Source organism: Salvelinus fontinalis, chromosome 9 (genome assembly GCF_029448725.1).
Source record: "Salvelinus fontinalis isolate EN_2023a chromosome 9, ASM2944872v1, whole genome shotgun sequence".
Taxonomy (NCBI): Eukaryota; Metazoa; Chordata; class Actinopteri; order Salmoniformes; family Salmonidae; genus Salvelinus; species Salvelinus fontinalis.
The window spans coordinates 23,641,663-23,659,282 of record NC_074673.1 but is presented as its reverse complement, the minus strand read 5'-3'; the positions used below and the strand labels follow the sequence as shown (position 1 = coordinate 23,659,282).

Below are 17,620 nucleotides of genomic sequence, written 5' to 3'. Positions count from 1 at the left end.
GACATTGAGTTTATTTTTCTGGCACCGCTTCGCCAGGGCCCTCACCTCCTCCCTTTAGTCTTGTCATTGTTGGTAATCAGGCCTACCATGGTTGTGTCGTCTGCAAACTTAATGATTGAGTTGGATACGTGCGTAGCCACACAAGGAGTACAGGACGGGGCTGAGCATGCAACCTTGTGGGGTGTTGAGGATCAGCGTGATGTATTGACTCAGGGGGGTGAATACATACATTACAGATTATTTTGTGTAGCTCATAGACAGAAAATGACAATTAAATCAATTTGAATCCGACTTTGTAACACAATACAATTTGAGGCAATCTAAGGGGGATTGTCGCCTACTTATACATTATTTATTAAATCATTATTTGCTGATGTTTTTGTTGCCTATTTAGAAATTATTTATTAAATTTATTGAAGTTATTGTCTCTCGTCATCATTGAACCTCTGCTAGCTAGCTTCATGCCAATGATTTGTTCAGCATAGCAACTTGGAATGAATAGAATGAACGGCTGGGTCAAAACATGATAATATAAAATAACCACCAGCCTGTTTGGTCAGCAATTTCAGAACCTCAGAACTAGGTGTGTGCCGACATGGCCATTTACGTATTCGGAATTGTATCAGTAAATTGAGAGTTGATAGTTGGATCGGATGATACTTGTGATCGGAAAAAACTTAAGTGTTTTAATATGCCTAAATAAATTTAGGCAAAATACCTCCCTGCACGTTCTCACTGCAAAAAAACCTGCAGATTAGGAGATGCGTGCGGACAGGTGGGTGTGTGTGTGTGTCCTCAACTTGCATCGGGCAGATCAGTCAGAATGTGTATTAGCGTGTAATTCTTTTTCTCTACCCTTGTCCCACTTGTTAGATATTATGCACATTGATAGTTTGGGAGAAAACGTCCTCGACCATGTGATTTATCTAAATGATCAGACTGAAAACATGAGGAAAAGTGATCGGGTAAAATTATGGGCAACCAAGTGAAAGGTGAAATACAGCTTCACTCCATCCAATCAGAGCGGCAGGATCAACATACTGCCAGCCCTTCTCTTTACAGACAGGCAAACTATTTAGACCACACACATGACTGACTCAAAGACAAGACAGTATGGTTTAGAAAAGATGCTTGCTGGCACCCAATTTATTTTTCTTCCCCCTATCAATATTTTGATCATAATCGTAGAAAATGTATCATATTCGTTACCATAGTCGTTTTCTCCGACCACTCGGCACACCCTTACTCAGAACTAACAACAGGCTTTAGCCCGTACTCTATCGTCTGGTGGAAGGATGAAATAAAACTTTCACTTAACAAAAATATAAACGCAATATGCAACAATTTCAAAGATTTTACTGAATTCATATATGTTCATATATGATATATGGAAATCAGTCAATTGAAATACATGTATCATACCCTAATCTATGGATTTCACATGACTGGGACTACAGATATGCATCTGTTGGTCACAGATACCTTAAAAAAGGTAGGGGCGTGGAGTGTGACATCTCCTTTGCCTAGAGTTGATCAGGCTGTTGATTGTGGCCTGTGGAATGTTGTCCCACTCCTCTTCAATGGTTGTGCGAAGTTACTGGATATTAGCAAGAACTGGAACATGCTGTCGAGACAGAACAACCCAAACATGCTCAATGGGTGACATGTCTGGTGAGTATGGAGGCCATGGAAGATCTGGGACATTTTCAGCTTCCAGGAATTGTGTACAAATCCTTGCAACATGGGGCCGTGAATTATCATGCTGAAACATGAAGTGATAATCCCTGGGCTCTCATGCCTTATTGCTTAAACAACACCTGTGTTGTGCGACACACATTCATTGTGGTACCTGCAGACACAGAGACACACTCATACATCTATCTCACACCTGCAAAGTGGAGCGAGAGACCCAGCCAGTCAAGGATACTTGTCCTCACTATGCATAAACACACACCACACCTCCATAGACAAAACATCCATCTCAGGTCATTAGCAGTAGCAGACACATCCATTAAGAAAACAACCCCCAGTTACTGTGCCACTGGGACACATACTTCATAACACTGGTGCCATCGTCCATTACACAATTCCATTAACTTAATCCTAGGGAAAGGCAGATACTGTACGCTACACCCTTCCTCTGTCCTCCTCACAACCTTCTGTCTGTGACCTCCACCTTTGCTGTTAGTCTGGCAATACCTGAATGGTACCAAAGCCTCGCAAAGTTCTGTATCACTGACTGTTCACAAGTCAAGGACACCATACAGACAGACAGAGACAGAGACAGACAGGGGGACAGCAGCACAGTAGAGAAAAAGGACAGGGGCAGGGAGGAACAGATCATAGCCTCCTACTTTTATTTTACTAGGCAAGTCAGATAAGAACAAATTCTTATTTACGATGACGGCCTACCCCGGCCAAACCCTAACGACACTGGGCCAATTGTGCGCCGCCCTATGGGACTCCCAACCACGGTAGGTGGTGATACAGCCTGGAATTAAACCAGGGTCTGTTGTGACATCTCTAGCATTGAGATGCAGTGCCTTAGACCGCTGCACCACTACATGGTCCCTAACAACCCGGGAATGTGCAGGGGACGTGGAGGAGAGACATCATCCCCGTACATCTGCATATATTCCCAGGAGAGATGTGTTTGTTTGTGGAAGCGTTCCATTCTGTTCTGTAGTGTAATGCCACTGGGAACTGACTCACCTTCACACAGCTAGTGGTGCGGAGAAGAGATGGGGGGAGGGAGAGAACAAGGGAAGAGGGTGGGGGTAGAGTGATAGAAGGAAGGGAGAGAGGGAAAGATAAATAGGGAGAGAGAGAGAGCGGGGGAGGCTGTGACAGACGGGCCAGGCAGGATGGATGTGCGTGAGGTGAGAGAACTGCAGACGCAGCAGGACAGAGAGCTGCTCTCTGGGGGCAGCAGGATTCTGCAGGTTTGCGTATTTGCAGTCAGAGACCTGCATGAGACACTGAGCAGTGTGTGTGTGTGTGTGTATCTGTGTCTGAATGACATTTTAGTGGGGTCATGATGGCAAATATTGTTGTTGTTGTCTTAGCTGATTAGCTGTTGTTGTCTTACCCTTTGTTGCCTTAGCTAGCTCTCCCAATCAACACCTGTGATTGCTTTATGTCTCTCTCAAATGTCAATATGCCTTGTACACTGTTGATTAGGATAGTTATTGTCTTAGTTTACTGCGGAGCCCCTAGTCCCACTCAACATACCTCAGATACCTCCTTTGTCCCACCTCCCACACATGTGGTGACCTCACCCAGCATAACTAGCCCGTCCAGAGATGCAACCTCTCTTATCATCACTCGGTGCCTGGGTTTACCTCCACTGTACCCGCACCCCACCATACCCCTGTCTCCACATTATGCCCTGAATCTATTCTACCACGCCTAGAAATATGCTTCTTTTATTCTCTGTCCCCAACGCACTAGACGACCAGTTTTGATAGCCTTTAGCCGTACCCTCATCCTACTCCTCCTCTGTTCCTCGGGTGATGTGGAGGTTAATATAATGTTTACATACCCTACATTACTCATCTCATATGTATATACTGTACTCTATATCATCTACTGCATCTTGCCATCTTTATGTAATACATGTATCATCACTAGCCACTTTAAACTATGCCATTTTATGTTTATATACCCTACATTACTCATCTCATATGTATATACTGTACTCTATACCATCTACTGCATCTTGCCTATGCCGTTCTGTACCATCACTCATTCATATATCTTTATGTACATATTCTTTATCCCTTTACACTTGTGTGTATAAGGTAGTAGTTGTGGAATTGTTAAGTTAGATTACTCATTGGTTATTACTGCATTGTCGGAATTAGAAGCACAAGCATTTCGCTACACTCGCATTAACATCTGCTAACCATGTGTATGTGACAAATAAAATTTGATTTGATTTGAGAAAGCTTAACACTGCAGCATACACTGATATTCTACATGATTCTTTGCATCCAACTTTGTGGCAACAGTTTGGGGAAGGCCCTTTCCTGTTTCAGCATGAGAATGCCCCTGTGCACAAAGCGAGGTCCATGTAGAAATGGTTTGTCGATATCGGTGTGGAAGAACTTGACTGGTCTGCACAGAGCCCTGACTTCAAACCCATCAAACACCTTTGGGATGAATTGCGTCCCTAAGCTTACAGTATGTGTGGACTGTACTCTACTAGCCAATGTTTGCGCCCTGAATCTGCCCAGGGGTTTTCAGGTTAATGTATCTAACTCCATCTTTGACTGTGGACAACTTTTCCCATTGTCACACTTTGGAGCCTATGGCTTTTTGCCTGTCGCCTTTCCCCGTCGTTGTCCAGTATGCGCAGTGCGAATCTTCTTGGATTGTAGGAGAGCTCAGGCAAAGGTGTTATGCTCTTCGCTCAGTGGGCTACCACCCTTGGAAGAGTGTGTGCCCTTCTCTCTTCAACAATACCCTGCTGGATATTATATTGATTTATAATGGGAAGGGTGATAGCCTTCGGAGGGTCCTGGAAGGGCTCTCTCCTACAGAGGAGTTTACCTCTTGTTTTTCGAACATATCTCATTAATCTGAGACTGTGTGTGCGATATATTGGGCTTCCCCTCACTTTGTAATGAGTTGTTTTGCCGATGGGTTGTTTCTGCACCTTCTTGGTGAGGGTCTGAGGGTTGCTGATGTTGGAACTACACTGGCTTCGGAGAACATGTCTTTGCGATACGGGAGTTGGCAAAGACATATGTGAGACACGAAACGAATAATTGAAAGATACACTACCGTTCAAAAGTTTGGGGTCACGTAGAAATGACATTGTTTCCCATGAAAACATACATGAAATGAGTTGCAAAATGAATAGAAAATATAGTCAAGACATTGACAAGGTTATAAATAATGATTTTTGTATTAAATAATAATTGTGTCCTTCAAACTTTGCTTTCGGAAAATAATCCGCTATTTGTAATTATAGCCTTGCAGACCTTTGGCATTCTAGTTGTCAATTTGTTGAGGTAATCTTAAGAGATTTCACCCAATACTTCCTGAAGCACCTCCCACAAGTTGTATTGGCTTGATGGGCACTTCTTACGTACCATACAGTAAATTTAAATAAAAAAATCTGTGCTGGCCACTCCATTATAGACAGAATACAAGCTGACTGCTTCTTCCCTAAATAGTTCTTGCATAGTTTGGAGCTGTGCTTTGGGTCATTGTTCTGTTGTAGGAGGAAATTGGCTCCAATTATGGCATGGCGTTGCAAAATGGAGTGATAGCCTTCCTTCTTCAAGATCCCTTTTACCCTGTACAAATCTCCCACTTTACCATCACCAAAGCACACCCAGACTATCACATTGCCTCCACCATGCTTGACAGATGGCGTCAAGCACTCCTCCAGCATCTTTTCATTTTTTCTGCATCTCACGAATGTTCTTCTTTCTGATCCAAACACCTCAAGCTTAGACTTGTCTGTCCATAAGACTTTTTATCGATCTTCCTCTGTCCAGTGTCTGTGTTCTTTTGCCTATCTTAATATTTTATTTTTATTGGCCAGTCTGAGATATGGCTTTTTCTAGAAGGCCAGCATCCCGGAGTCGCCTCTTCACTGTTGATGTTGAGACTGGTGTTTTGCGGGTACTATTTAATGAAGCTGCCAGTTGAGGATTTGTGAGGCATCTGTTTTTCAAACTAGACACTCTAACACTCTAATGTACTTGTCCTCTTGCTCAGTTGTGTACCGGGGCCTCCCACTCCTCTTTCTATTCTGGTTAGAGCCAGTTCTGTGAGTAGTACACAGCGCTGTATGAGATCTTCCGTTTCTTGACAAGTTTTCACATGGAATAGCCTTCATTTCTCAGAACAAGAATAGACTGACGAGTTTCAGAAGAAAGGCCTTTGTTTCTGGCCATTTTGAGCCTGTAATCGAACCCACAAATGCTGATACTCAACTAGTCTAAAGAAGGCCAGTTTTATTGCTTCTTTAATCAGAACAATAGTTTTCACCTATGCTAACATAATTGCAAAAGGGTTTTCTAATGATCAATTAGCCTTTTAAAATTATAAACTTGGATTAGCAAACACAACGTGCCATTGGAACACAGGAGTGATGGTTGCTGATAATGGGCCTCTGTACGCCTATGTAGATATTCCATTAAAAAATCACCTGTTTCCAGCTACAATAGTCATTTACAACATTAACAATGTCTACACTGTATTTCTGATAGATTTGATGTTATTTTAATGGTCAAAAAATGTGCTTTTCTTTCAAAAACAAGGACATTTCTAAGTGACCCCAAACTTTTGAACAGTAGTGTAACTTAAGGTTACTTGTATAACCGCGGTTCTCTGATATTATGTTTGATATCGCACAGAATTTACCTGCTCGCATGAGTGCAAAGAAAAAAAGCATCCTTGAGAATAACCAGAGGGTGGGAGAGGGGCTCCTTTTAAGGAAGGTGAGGGTTGACCTCATTCACCACTCTACCCATCTGCTTCCATCAGACACTTTTGATAGGTTCTTTCGAGAGTAGGTGATCCTAGCGAATCCCCACATGTGAGATATCTCACTCATACAGTTTTTTACAATCACTTTGGAACTAATTTCAGAACCTTGTGGTCATTTTTCAAAACTCTAGACACAAAACCCAAACGGTCATCACTTGTAACACAGGCTGTCCAATGTTCAAAACATTGCATTGTGCATTCATATCTTTAAAGAAACCTTGCACTTGCAGAATCATTGGTTCAAATAACTCATTTATCATGAAATACCATAGGAACATTCATTTAAATTGCCCACACACAAGATACCGATAGTTTCACTGTGTAGTTGTTCATACAATCATTAAATATTGTAGTACAAAATATGTGATACGTTTCATTGTGCTACTACACGTAAATACGTCACTGTAAAAGGACTAGTAGAGAGAATACTACAGACACAGTGGAATCATTGAACAAAATCTGAAATGTATTGATGAAATACAATAAAATCACAACATAGGTTTCTTTGAATCAAAGCAAAAATAATTAGCTACAAAAAAAGAAAAAAACTACAGTAAAACATCAACTGCAGTGTTCCTCACCTGGCTTACTGTAAAAAGCAAAACAAAGGATTGATTACTGTACTTCTATATTTCCCTCAACCCTGTCTTGTGGATTTGGCCACAGGTTCTCATCCACATCACAATGGATGTTTATCATTGTTATTTTACCTGAAATGCACAAGGTTCTCTACTCCGCCAATTAATCCACACAGAAAACGGTCAACCGAATCGTTTCTAGTCATCTCTCTTCCTTCCAGGCTTTTTCTTCTCTTGACTTTATATTGCGATTGGCAACTTTCATAAATTATGTGCATTACCGCCACTGACTTCGTTCGTCTTTCAGTCACCCACATGGGTATAACCAATGAGGAGATGGGAGATGCAGGACTTGCAGCGCGATCTGCGTCAGAAATAGAACTGATTTCTACTTTACCCCTTGGCAACACAGGAGCTCGTTGACGCGCACAAGCGGTGTGGTCAACCTGTGAGCCTCTACCAGACAGGGGCTCTGTCTCAGTCAATCCAGCCCCAGTGGGCAGTCTGTGCCAAGCTAAAGAGAAATCCTGTCCCTGGCCGATTAACTAACTACCACGTCTTCCAACATCCCCCACCACCACACACACACATACCACCATACTGTAGGCATACACAGCACAGGCACAGATTTGAGGCCAGCATACCTCTGGAGGAGAGAGAACAGAAAACAGGACAGGTCGGGCACAGACACACACAGAAGCACATACTCCAGGACATTGAGTTAGGTAGTGTAGGATTATGAACATTGCCACAACAAACAGAAATCATGTGCTCTGCAATGGACTAAAACAGAATGATAATTGATAGAGATTATCCAGAACTAACAGCCAACAGAGCTGGTGTATGCTTAGTCCAGCATGAGATAATGAGATAGAGAGTGAGAAAGACAGACAGAAAAGAGAAGAAGGTATGTCTAAAGAGAGCAAGATAAGGGCAGAGAAAGAAAAAACTAAGGAGAGAGTGAACGGGGAAGAAAGGCAGACTGTCAGTGAGTGAAACAAGGAGGTGTGTTGCAATATGTTGTAGCTGCTGGGTGTTTATTTGATGCCTGGCTGGCTGCTAGCATTCTAAGACTGTTCTGTTTGATAACAGAGCCTGATGTCACCCACACTTATCCTAACTGCTGCATCTCTCTCTCTCTCTCTCTCTCTCTCTCTCTCTCACTCTCACTCTCACTCTCACTCTCACTCTCACACACACATACGCTTAACACCCTAAACGCTGCACAGCTCAGTTCACAGACGAGAACTTAGCCTCACATCCCATCAATGCTGCAGACTGATGACTAATTCACTCACGTCACCAGCAGTCTGTGTGTGTGCAGGGTTTTTCTGGTTCAAAAAGGAGCTTAGGTGGTGGGCGTGGCAGGGGGCGCGGCAGGCAGCGTACCAGGGGGCGTACCAGGGGGCGCATCAGGGGGCGCGGTTGGCTCGTTGTAGAGAAATGTTTGTATTTTTAAACCAATTTCATGCAATTCTACAAATTTCTCCATTGAGCTGAGATAATTTTTTGCAATTTAAAGCAAATTTCCTGTTTATTCTATACAATTTGCCATGCAGCTGAGAGAAAATTGTGCACTTTTAAAGGTACAATCAGCGATATGACGCAGTTGCAGAAAGTTAACAGCATAGTGGGTCATTGTACGCAAACACTAAGAACATTGAAGCACGAGGATCAACTTCTCTGCTGTTTTGGTCCCAAGGCTCCCACGCTGTAAGAGCGTGAAATGATCCTGAGCAGACACTGTGTGTGACTGTGTGAAAGCGAAGTATTGCATCGTGGTCATCTCAATTTCTGCAGTGCTGCTCGTGCCAACATCATTTCACTGAGTCATTTTGCCATGGCTAATACTGTGTTCTATTACTCAAACATAAAAACAAAATCTATACTGCTAAGTGTATTGTTTTGGGAATTTTCAAATCTCCCTGACTGTTAAGCATTTATTTTTGGTGATTGTTAGTTCTCAAAGATTGTATTATTTAAAAATATATACAGTACCAGACAAAAGTTTGGACACACCTACTCATTCCAGTGTTTTTCTTTATTTTTACATTTTTTTTTACTGTTGTAGAATAATAGTGAAGACATCAAAACTATGAAACAACACATATGGAATAATGTGGTAAGCTATTTTTTTAAACAAATCAAAATATATTTGAGATTTGAGATTCTTCAAAGTAGCCACCATTTGTCTTGATGACAGCTTTGCACACTCTTGGCATTCTCTCAACCAGCTTCATGTGGTAGTCACCTGGAATGCATTTCAATTAGGTGTGCCTTGTTAAAAGTTAATTTGTGTAATTTATTTCCTTCTTAATGCGTTTGAGCCGATCAGTTGTGTTGTGACAAAGTAGAGGTGGAATACAGAAGATAGCCCTATTTGGTAAAAGACCAAGTCCATATTATGGCAAGAACAGCTCAAATAAGTGGCTCACGCGTGGCGCTGCAGTCATTGTAAATAAGAATTTGTTCTTAACTGACTTGCCTAGTTAAATAAAGGTAAAAAAATACAAATACAAATAAGCAAAGAGAAACGATAGTCCATCATTACTTTAAGACATGAAGGTCAGTCAATTCTGAAAATTTCAAGAACTTTGAAAGTATCTTCAAGTGCAGTCACAAAAACCATCAAGCGCTATGATGAAACTGGCTCTCATGAGGACCGCCACAGGAAAGGAAGACCCAGTGTTACCTCTACTGCAGAAGATAAGTTCATTAAAGTTACCAGCTTCAGAAGTTGCAGCCCAAATAAATGCTTCACAGAGTTCAAGTAACAGATACATCTCAACATCAACTGTTCAGAGGAGACTACATTCATTTTTTGTAATTTTTTTGTAAACTTTATTTAACTGATTCAGGCCTTAATGGTCGAATTGCTGCAAAGAAACCACTACTAAAGGACACAAATAATAATAAGAGACTTGCTTGGGCCAAGAAACACGATCAATGGACATTAAACCGATGGAAATCTGTCCTTTGGTCTGATGAGTCCAAATTTGAGATTTTTGGTTCCAACCACCGTGTCTTTGTGAGACGAAGAGTAGATGAACGGATTATCTCCGCATGTGTGGTTCCCACCGTGAAGCATGGAGGAGGAGGTGTGATGGTGTGGGGGTGCTTTGCTGGTGACACTGTCATTGATTTATTTAGAATTCAAGGCACACAGCATTCTGCAGCGATACGCCATTCCATCTGGTTTGCACTTAGTGGGACTATCATTTGTTTTTCAACAGGACAATGACCCAACACACCTCAAGGCTGTGTAAGGGCTATTTGACCAAGAAGGAGAGTGATGAAATGATGCATCAGATGACGGGGCCTCCACATTCACCCAACCTCAACCCAATTGAGATGGTTTGGGATGAGTTGGAAGGAGAATGAAGGAAAAGCATCCAACATATGCTCAGCATATGTGGGAACTCCTTCAAGACTGTTGGAAAAGCATTCCAGGTGAAGCTGGTTGAGAGAATGCCATGAGTGGGCAAAGCTGTCATCAAGGCAGAGGGTGGCTACTTTGAAGAATCTAAAATTTGAAATATATTTAGATTTGTTGAAAACTTTTGGTTACTAAATCATTCCATATGTGCTATTTCATAGTTTTGATGTCTTCACTATTGTTCTACAATGTAGAAAATTGTACAAATAAATTAAAACCCTTGAATTAGTAGGTGTGTCAAAACCTTTGACTGGTACTGTATATAGGTCCATTATCTTTTCTTATCTTTTCATACTTTATATTTGGTTTTAGTCATTTAAGTTTACACTGAAAGTGTTTTTCCATCTGAAAATGTATTTCTAAAAGTATAAATAATTTACACTGTTTGGACCCAAACAATAACGCTTAGGCGGCCCACCCAAGGATTTCAATGGCAGAAAAAACCCTGTGTGTGTGTGTCTGTGTGGGTGGGTGTCTGTCTGTAACTGGGTTTCCGGACAACCTGAATAGGATGATTTTAATTTACCTAACATTTGAGAAATTTAACAGAGCCATATGTATTGGTGAGTAACCCACGGTGCTCAGAATGACAGAAATCACATTTAGATTATGGTAATTCATCATAACAGAACATTCAACTCCTGTGATGAAGCAGCCAATAAAAAATGTCTAACATTTGCCAAAATGCAATTCGCAAGAAAACACAATCTTGGCTCCCAGCGCTCCAGTGACTCCTTGTGGCAGGCCGGGCGCCTGCAGGCTGACCTCTGTCGTCAGTTGAACAGTGTTTCCTCTGACACATTGGTGCGGGCAGGTGTTAAGAAGCGTGGTTTGGCAGGTCATGTTTCGGAGGACATATGACTTGACCTTCACTCCCCAAGCTCATTGGGGAGTTGCAGCATTGAGACAAGATCAAAATTGGAAATAAAATGTTTTATTTTTGTTTGAAACTTACACTGAACAAAAATATAAACGCAACATGCAACAATTTCAAAGATTTTACTGAGTTACAGTTCATATATGGAAATCAGTCAATTGAAATACATTAGGCCCTCATCTATGGATTTCACATGACTAAGAATACAGATCGGTTGGTCACAGATACCTTAAAAAATGGTAGGGGCGTGGATCAGAAAACCAGTCAGCATCTGTTGTGACCACCATTTGCCTCATGGCACATCTCCTTCGCATAGAGTTGATCAGGCTGTTGATTGTGGCCTGTAGAATGTTGTCCCACTTCTCTTCAATGGCTGTGCGAAGTTGCTGGATAATGGGTGACATGTCTGGTGAGTATGGAGGCCATGGCAGAACTGGGACATTTTCTGCTCCCAGGAATTGTGTACAGATCCTTGCGACATCAGGCCGTGCATTATCATGCTGGAACATGAGGTGATGGCGGATGAAGAGTGGCACGACAATGGGCCTTAGGATGTTGTCACTGTATCTCTGTGCATTCAAATTGCCATCGATAAAATGCAATTTTGTGTTCGTTGTCCGTAGCTTATGCCTGCCCATACCATAACCCCACCGCCACCATGGGGCAGTCTGTTCACAATGTTGACATCAGCAAACCCTCGCCCACACAACGCCATACATGCTGTCTGCCATCTGCACAGTACAGTTGAAACCGTGACTCATCTGTGAAGAGCATACTTCTCTAGCATGCCAGTGGCCATCGAAGTTGAGCATTTGCCCACTGAAGTTGGTTACGACGCCAAACTGTAGTCAGTTGAGGACCCTGGTGAGGATGACGAGCACGTAGATGAGCTTCCCTGAGATGGTTTCTGACAGTTAGTTCAAAAATTCTTCGATTGTGCAAACCCACAGTTTCATCAGCTGTCCGGGTGACTGGTCTCATACAATCCCGCAGGCGAGGAAGCCGAATGTGGAGGTCCTGGGCTGGCGTGGTTACACGTGGTCTGCGGTTGTGAGGCCGGTTGGACATACTGCCAAATTCTCTAGAACGATGTTGGAGGCGGCTTATGGTAGAGAAATTAACATACAATTCTCTGGCAACAGCTCTGGTGGACATTCCTGCAATCTGCATGCCAATTGCACGCTCCCTCAAAACTTGTGGCATCTGTGGCATTGACTTGTGTGACAAAACTGCACATTTTAGAGTGGCCTTTTATTGTCCCCAGCACATGATGCACCTGTGTAATGATCATGCTGTTTAATCGGCTTCCCGATATGCCACCCATGTCAGGTGAATGGATTATCTTGGCAAAGAAGAAATGCTCTGTTACAGAATTGTAAACGAATTTGTGCTCAAAATTTGAGAGAAATAAACGGTTTGTTCGTATGGAAAATTTCTGGGATATTTTATTTCAGCTCATGAAACATGGGACCAACACTTTACATGCTGCGGTTATTTTTGTCTTCAGTGTAGAAAGAGGGGGAATCTAAAGATGCAACAACTAGGATAGGTTGCTAATATGACTAGGATTGTGCCTTTGGCTTCTGGACAAAGAAAGAAAGTTGCATTCTGAAAGTATTCAGACCCCTTGACTTCTTTTTTGTTACGTTACAGCCTTATTCTAAAATGTATTAAATCGTTTTTTTCCCCTCAATCTACACACAATACCCCATAATGACAAAGCAAAAACTAGCTTTTAGACATTCTTGCAAATGTGTTAAGAATAAACAACTGAAATATCACATTTACATAAGTATTCAGACCCTTTACTCAGTACTTTTTTGAAGCACATTTGGCAGCGATTACAGCCTTGAGTCTTCTTGGATATGATGCTACAAGCTCGGACACTCAAGGATATTCAGAGACTGTCCCGAAGCCACTACTGCGTTGTCTTGGCTGTGTGCTTAAGGTCGTTGTCCTGAGAAGGTGAACCTTAGCCCCAGTCTGAGGTCCTCAGCAGGTTTTCATCAAGGATCTCTCTGTACTTTGCTCCGTTCATCTTTCCCTCGATCCTGACTAGTCTCCCAGTCCCTGCTGCTGAAAAACATCCCCACAGCTTCACTGTAGGGATGGTGCCATGTTTCCTCCAGACGTGACGCTTGGCATTCAGGCCAAAGAGTTCAATCTTGGTTTCATCAGACCAGAGAATCTTGTTTCTCATGGTCTGAGAGTCTTTAGGTGCCTTTTGGCAAACTCCAAGTAGGCTGTCATGTGCCTTTTACGGAGGAGTGGCTTCCGTCTGGCCACTCTACCATAAAGGCCTGATTGGTGGAGTGTTGCAGAGATTGTTGTCTCCACAGAGGAACTCTAGAGCTCTGTCAGAGTGACCATCGGGTTCTTGTTCACCTCCCTGACCAAGGCCCTTCTCCCCCGATTACTAAGTTTGGCCGGGTGGCCAGGTCTAGGAAGAGTCTTGGTGGTTCCAAACTTCTTCAATTTAAGAGTGATGGAGGCCACTGTGTTCTTGGGGACCTTCAGTGCTGCAGAATTTTTTTGGTACCCTTCCCCAGATCTGTGCCTCGACACAATCCTGTGCCTCTACGGACAATTCCTTCGACCTCATGGCTTGGTTTTTGCTCTGACATGCACTGTCAACTGTGGGACCTTATATACACTGCTCAAAAAAATAAAGGGAACACTTAAACAACACAATGTAACTCCAAGTCAATCACACTTCTATGAAATCAAACCGTCCACTTAGGAAGCAACACTGATTGACAATAAATTTCACATGCTGTTGTGCAAATGGAATAGACAAAAGGTGGAAATTATAGGCAATTAGCAAGACACCCCCAATAAAGGAGTGATTCTGCAGGTGGTGACCACAGACCACTTCTCAGTTCCTATGCTTCCTGGCTGATGTTTTGGTCACTTTTGAATGCTGGCGGTGCTCTCACTCTAGTGGTAGCATGAGACGGAGTCTACAACCCACACAAGTGGCTCAGGTAGTGCAGTTCATCCAGGATGGCACATCAATGCAAGCTGTGGCAAAAAGGTTTGCTGTGTCTGTCAGCGTAGTGTCCAGAGCATGGAGGCGCTACCAGGAGACAGGCCAGTACATCAGGAGACGTGGAGGAGGCCGTAGGAGGGCAACAACCCAGCAGCAGGACCGCTACCTCCGCCTTTGTGCAAGGAGGTGCACTGCCAGAGCCCTGCAAAATGACCTCCAGCAGGCCACAAATGTGCATGGACACTACACTGACAGACACGGCAAACCTTTTTGCCACAGTTCGCATTGATGTGCCATCCTGGATGAACTCCACTACCTGAGCCACTTGTGTGGGTTGTAGACTCCGTCTCATGCTACCACTAGAGTGAGAGCACCGCCAGCATTCAAAAGTGACCTTAAACATCAGTCAGGAAGCATAGGAACTGAGAAGTTGTCACCACCTGCAGAATCACTCCTTTTTTGGGGGTGTCTTGCTAATTGCCTATAATTTCCACCTTTTGTCTATTCCATTTGCACAAAAGCATGTGAAATTTATTGTCAATCAGTGTTGCTTCCTAATTGGACAGTTTGATTTCACAGAAATGTGATTGACTTGGAGTTACATTGTGTTGTTTAAGTGTTCCCTTTATTTTTTTGAGCAGTGTATATACAAGTGTCTCCAATCAATTGAATTTACCACAGGTGGACTCCAATCAAGTTGTAGAAACAACTCAAGGATGATCAATGGAAACAGAATGCACCTCAATTTCGAGTCTCATAGTAAAGCGTCTGAATAATTATGTAAATAAGGTTTCTGTTTTTTATTTTTAATACATTTGCAAACATTTCTACAAACCTGTTTTCACTTTGTCATTATGGTGTATTGTGTGTGGATTGCTGAGGAAAATGTTTTATTTAATCCATTTGAGAATAAGGCTGTAATGTAACAACATGTGGAAAAGATTAAGGGGTCTGAATACTTTCCCGAAAGCACTGTAACAGGAGAGAAATTGCATATGAGGAAGTCTTTCTTAGGCGGTGCGTCAAATAGGCTAGGGAAGTAAATAGAAAAGCATTTTCCAAATTGATATAATTACTCCTGTCTATAGCCTATAGAAATAAATAAAATCATTAAAAATAATTCACCAGAAAGCATGACTTGACCACAGAGGAATTGAAGATAATTAGCTTCTTTAGAAACAATCCACAGCAACATTTTTAATCACAAGCTTCTAGGCCTATGCCTATTTGGGAATGCTGCAATTTGTGCAGAGTGTCACGATCGCCTTGATAAGAGAGAGAGGACCAAGGCGCAGCGCGTGAAAAATACATCTTTTAATGAAGGAAAAACACCCACTTACAAAATGAACAAAAAACAAACGATCGTGAAGCTAAACCTGAACTAAGTGCACACATGCAACATAGACATAGACATAGACAATTACCCACAAACAGCTAAAGCCTATGGCTGCCTTAAATATGGCTCTCAATCAGAGACAACAATAACCAGCTGTCTCTGATTGAGAACCAATTCAGGCAACCATAGACTTTCCTAGACACCTACACTGAACACTAACCCATCTACTCTCCTTAACCCCCTAAACCATACAACCAACCTAGACAATACAAAAAACACATACCTTCCCCATGTCACACCCTGACCTAACTAAAATAATAAATGAAACAAATAATACTAAGGCCAGGGCGTGACAGTACCCCCCCCCCAAAGATGCGGACTCCGGCCGCAGAACCTGAAACAGAAGGGGAGGGTCCGGGGTGGCCCCCCCCCCATCATGGCGGCGGCTCGGGCGCGGGACGAGGCCCCCACTCCACCATTGTCAATACCCGCTTTGGTGGCGTCTCTGGAGCGGCGGCCCTTGTAGACAGTCTCGGACTGAAGACCATCCCAGAGGGCGCCACCGGACGGATGGGTAGCTCCGGACTGAGAGGTAGCTCCGGACTAAGGGGTAGCTCCGGACTGAGGGAGGGTAGCTCCGGACTGAGGGAGGGTAGCTCCGGACTGAGGGAGGGTAGCTCCGGACTGAGGGAGGGTAGCTCCGGACTGAGGGACGGCAGCTCCGGATTGAGGGACTGCAGCTCCGGACTGAGGGACGGCAGCTCCGGACTGAGGGACTGCAGCTCATGGCTGGCTGACGGATCTGGCTGCTCATGGCTGGCTGAGGGATCTGGCTGCTCATGGCTGGCTGACGGATCTGGCTGCTCATGGCTGGCTGACGGATCTGGCTGCTCATGGCTGGCTGACGGATCTGGCTGCTCATGGCTGGCTGACGGATCTGGCTGCACATGGCTGGCTGACGGATCTGGCTGCACATGGCTGGCTGACGGATCAGGCTGCTCATGGCTGGCTGACGGATCTGGCTGCTCATGGCTAGCTGACGGATCTGGCTGCTCATGGCTGGCTGACGGATCTGGCTGCACATGGCTGGCTGACGGATCTGGTTGCACATGGCTGGCTGACGGATCTGGCTGCTCATGGCTGGCTGACGGATCTGGCTGCTCATGGCTGGCTGACGGATCTGGCTGCTCATGGCTGGTTGACGGATCTGGCTGATCCTGTCTGGCGGAAGGCTCTGGCTGATCCTGTCTGGCGGAAGGCTCTGGCTGATCCTGTCTGGCAGAAGGCTCTGGCTGATCCTGTCTGGCGGAAGGCTCTGGCTGATCCTGTCTGGCGGAAGGCTCTGGCTGATCCTGTCTGGCGGAAGGCTCTGGCTGATCCTGTCTGGCGGAAGGCTCTGGCTGATCCTGTCTGGCGGAAGGCTCTGAAGGCTCATGGCAGTCGGGCGGCTTTGCAGGCTCAGTACAGACGGGCAGTTCATACGGCGCTTGGCAGACGGGCAGTTCAGACAGCGTTGGGCAGACGGGCAGTTCAGGCTCCGTTGGGCAGACGGGCAGTTCAGGCGCCGTTGGGCAGACGGGCAGTTCAGGCGCCGTTGGACAGACGGGCAGTTCAGGCGCCGTTGGGCAGACGGGCAGTTCAGGCGCCGTTGGCCAGACGGGCAGTTCAGGCGCCGTTGGGCAGACGGCAGACTCTGGCCGGCTGAGACGCACTGTAGGCCTGGTGCGTGGTGCCGGAACTGGAGGTACCAGGCTAAAGACACGCACCTTCAGGCTACTGCGGGGAGAAGGAACAGGGCATGCTGGACCCTGGGGGCGCACATTAGGCCTAGTGCGTGGTGCCAGAACAGGTGGTACCGGACTGGGGACACGCATCTCAGGGCTAGTGCGGGGAGCAGCAA

The 17,620-nt window shown here is 44.3% G+C and overlaps 1 protein-coding gene across 5 annotated transcripts in view; it reads right to left on the bottom strand.

Moving 5' to 3' along the window:
- Positions 1-17,620, bottom strand: part of LOC129862280 (furin-like) — a 269,061-nt gene that overhangs the window by 120,785 nt on the left and 130,656 nt on the right. The window lies entirely within an intron of this gene.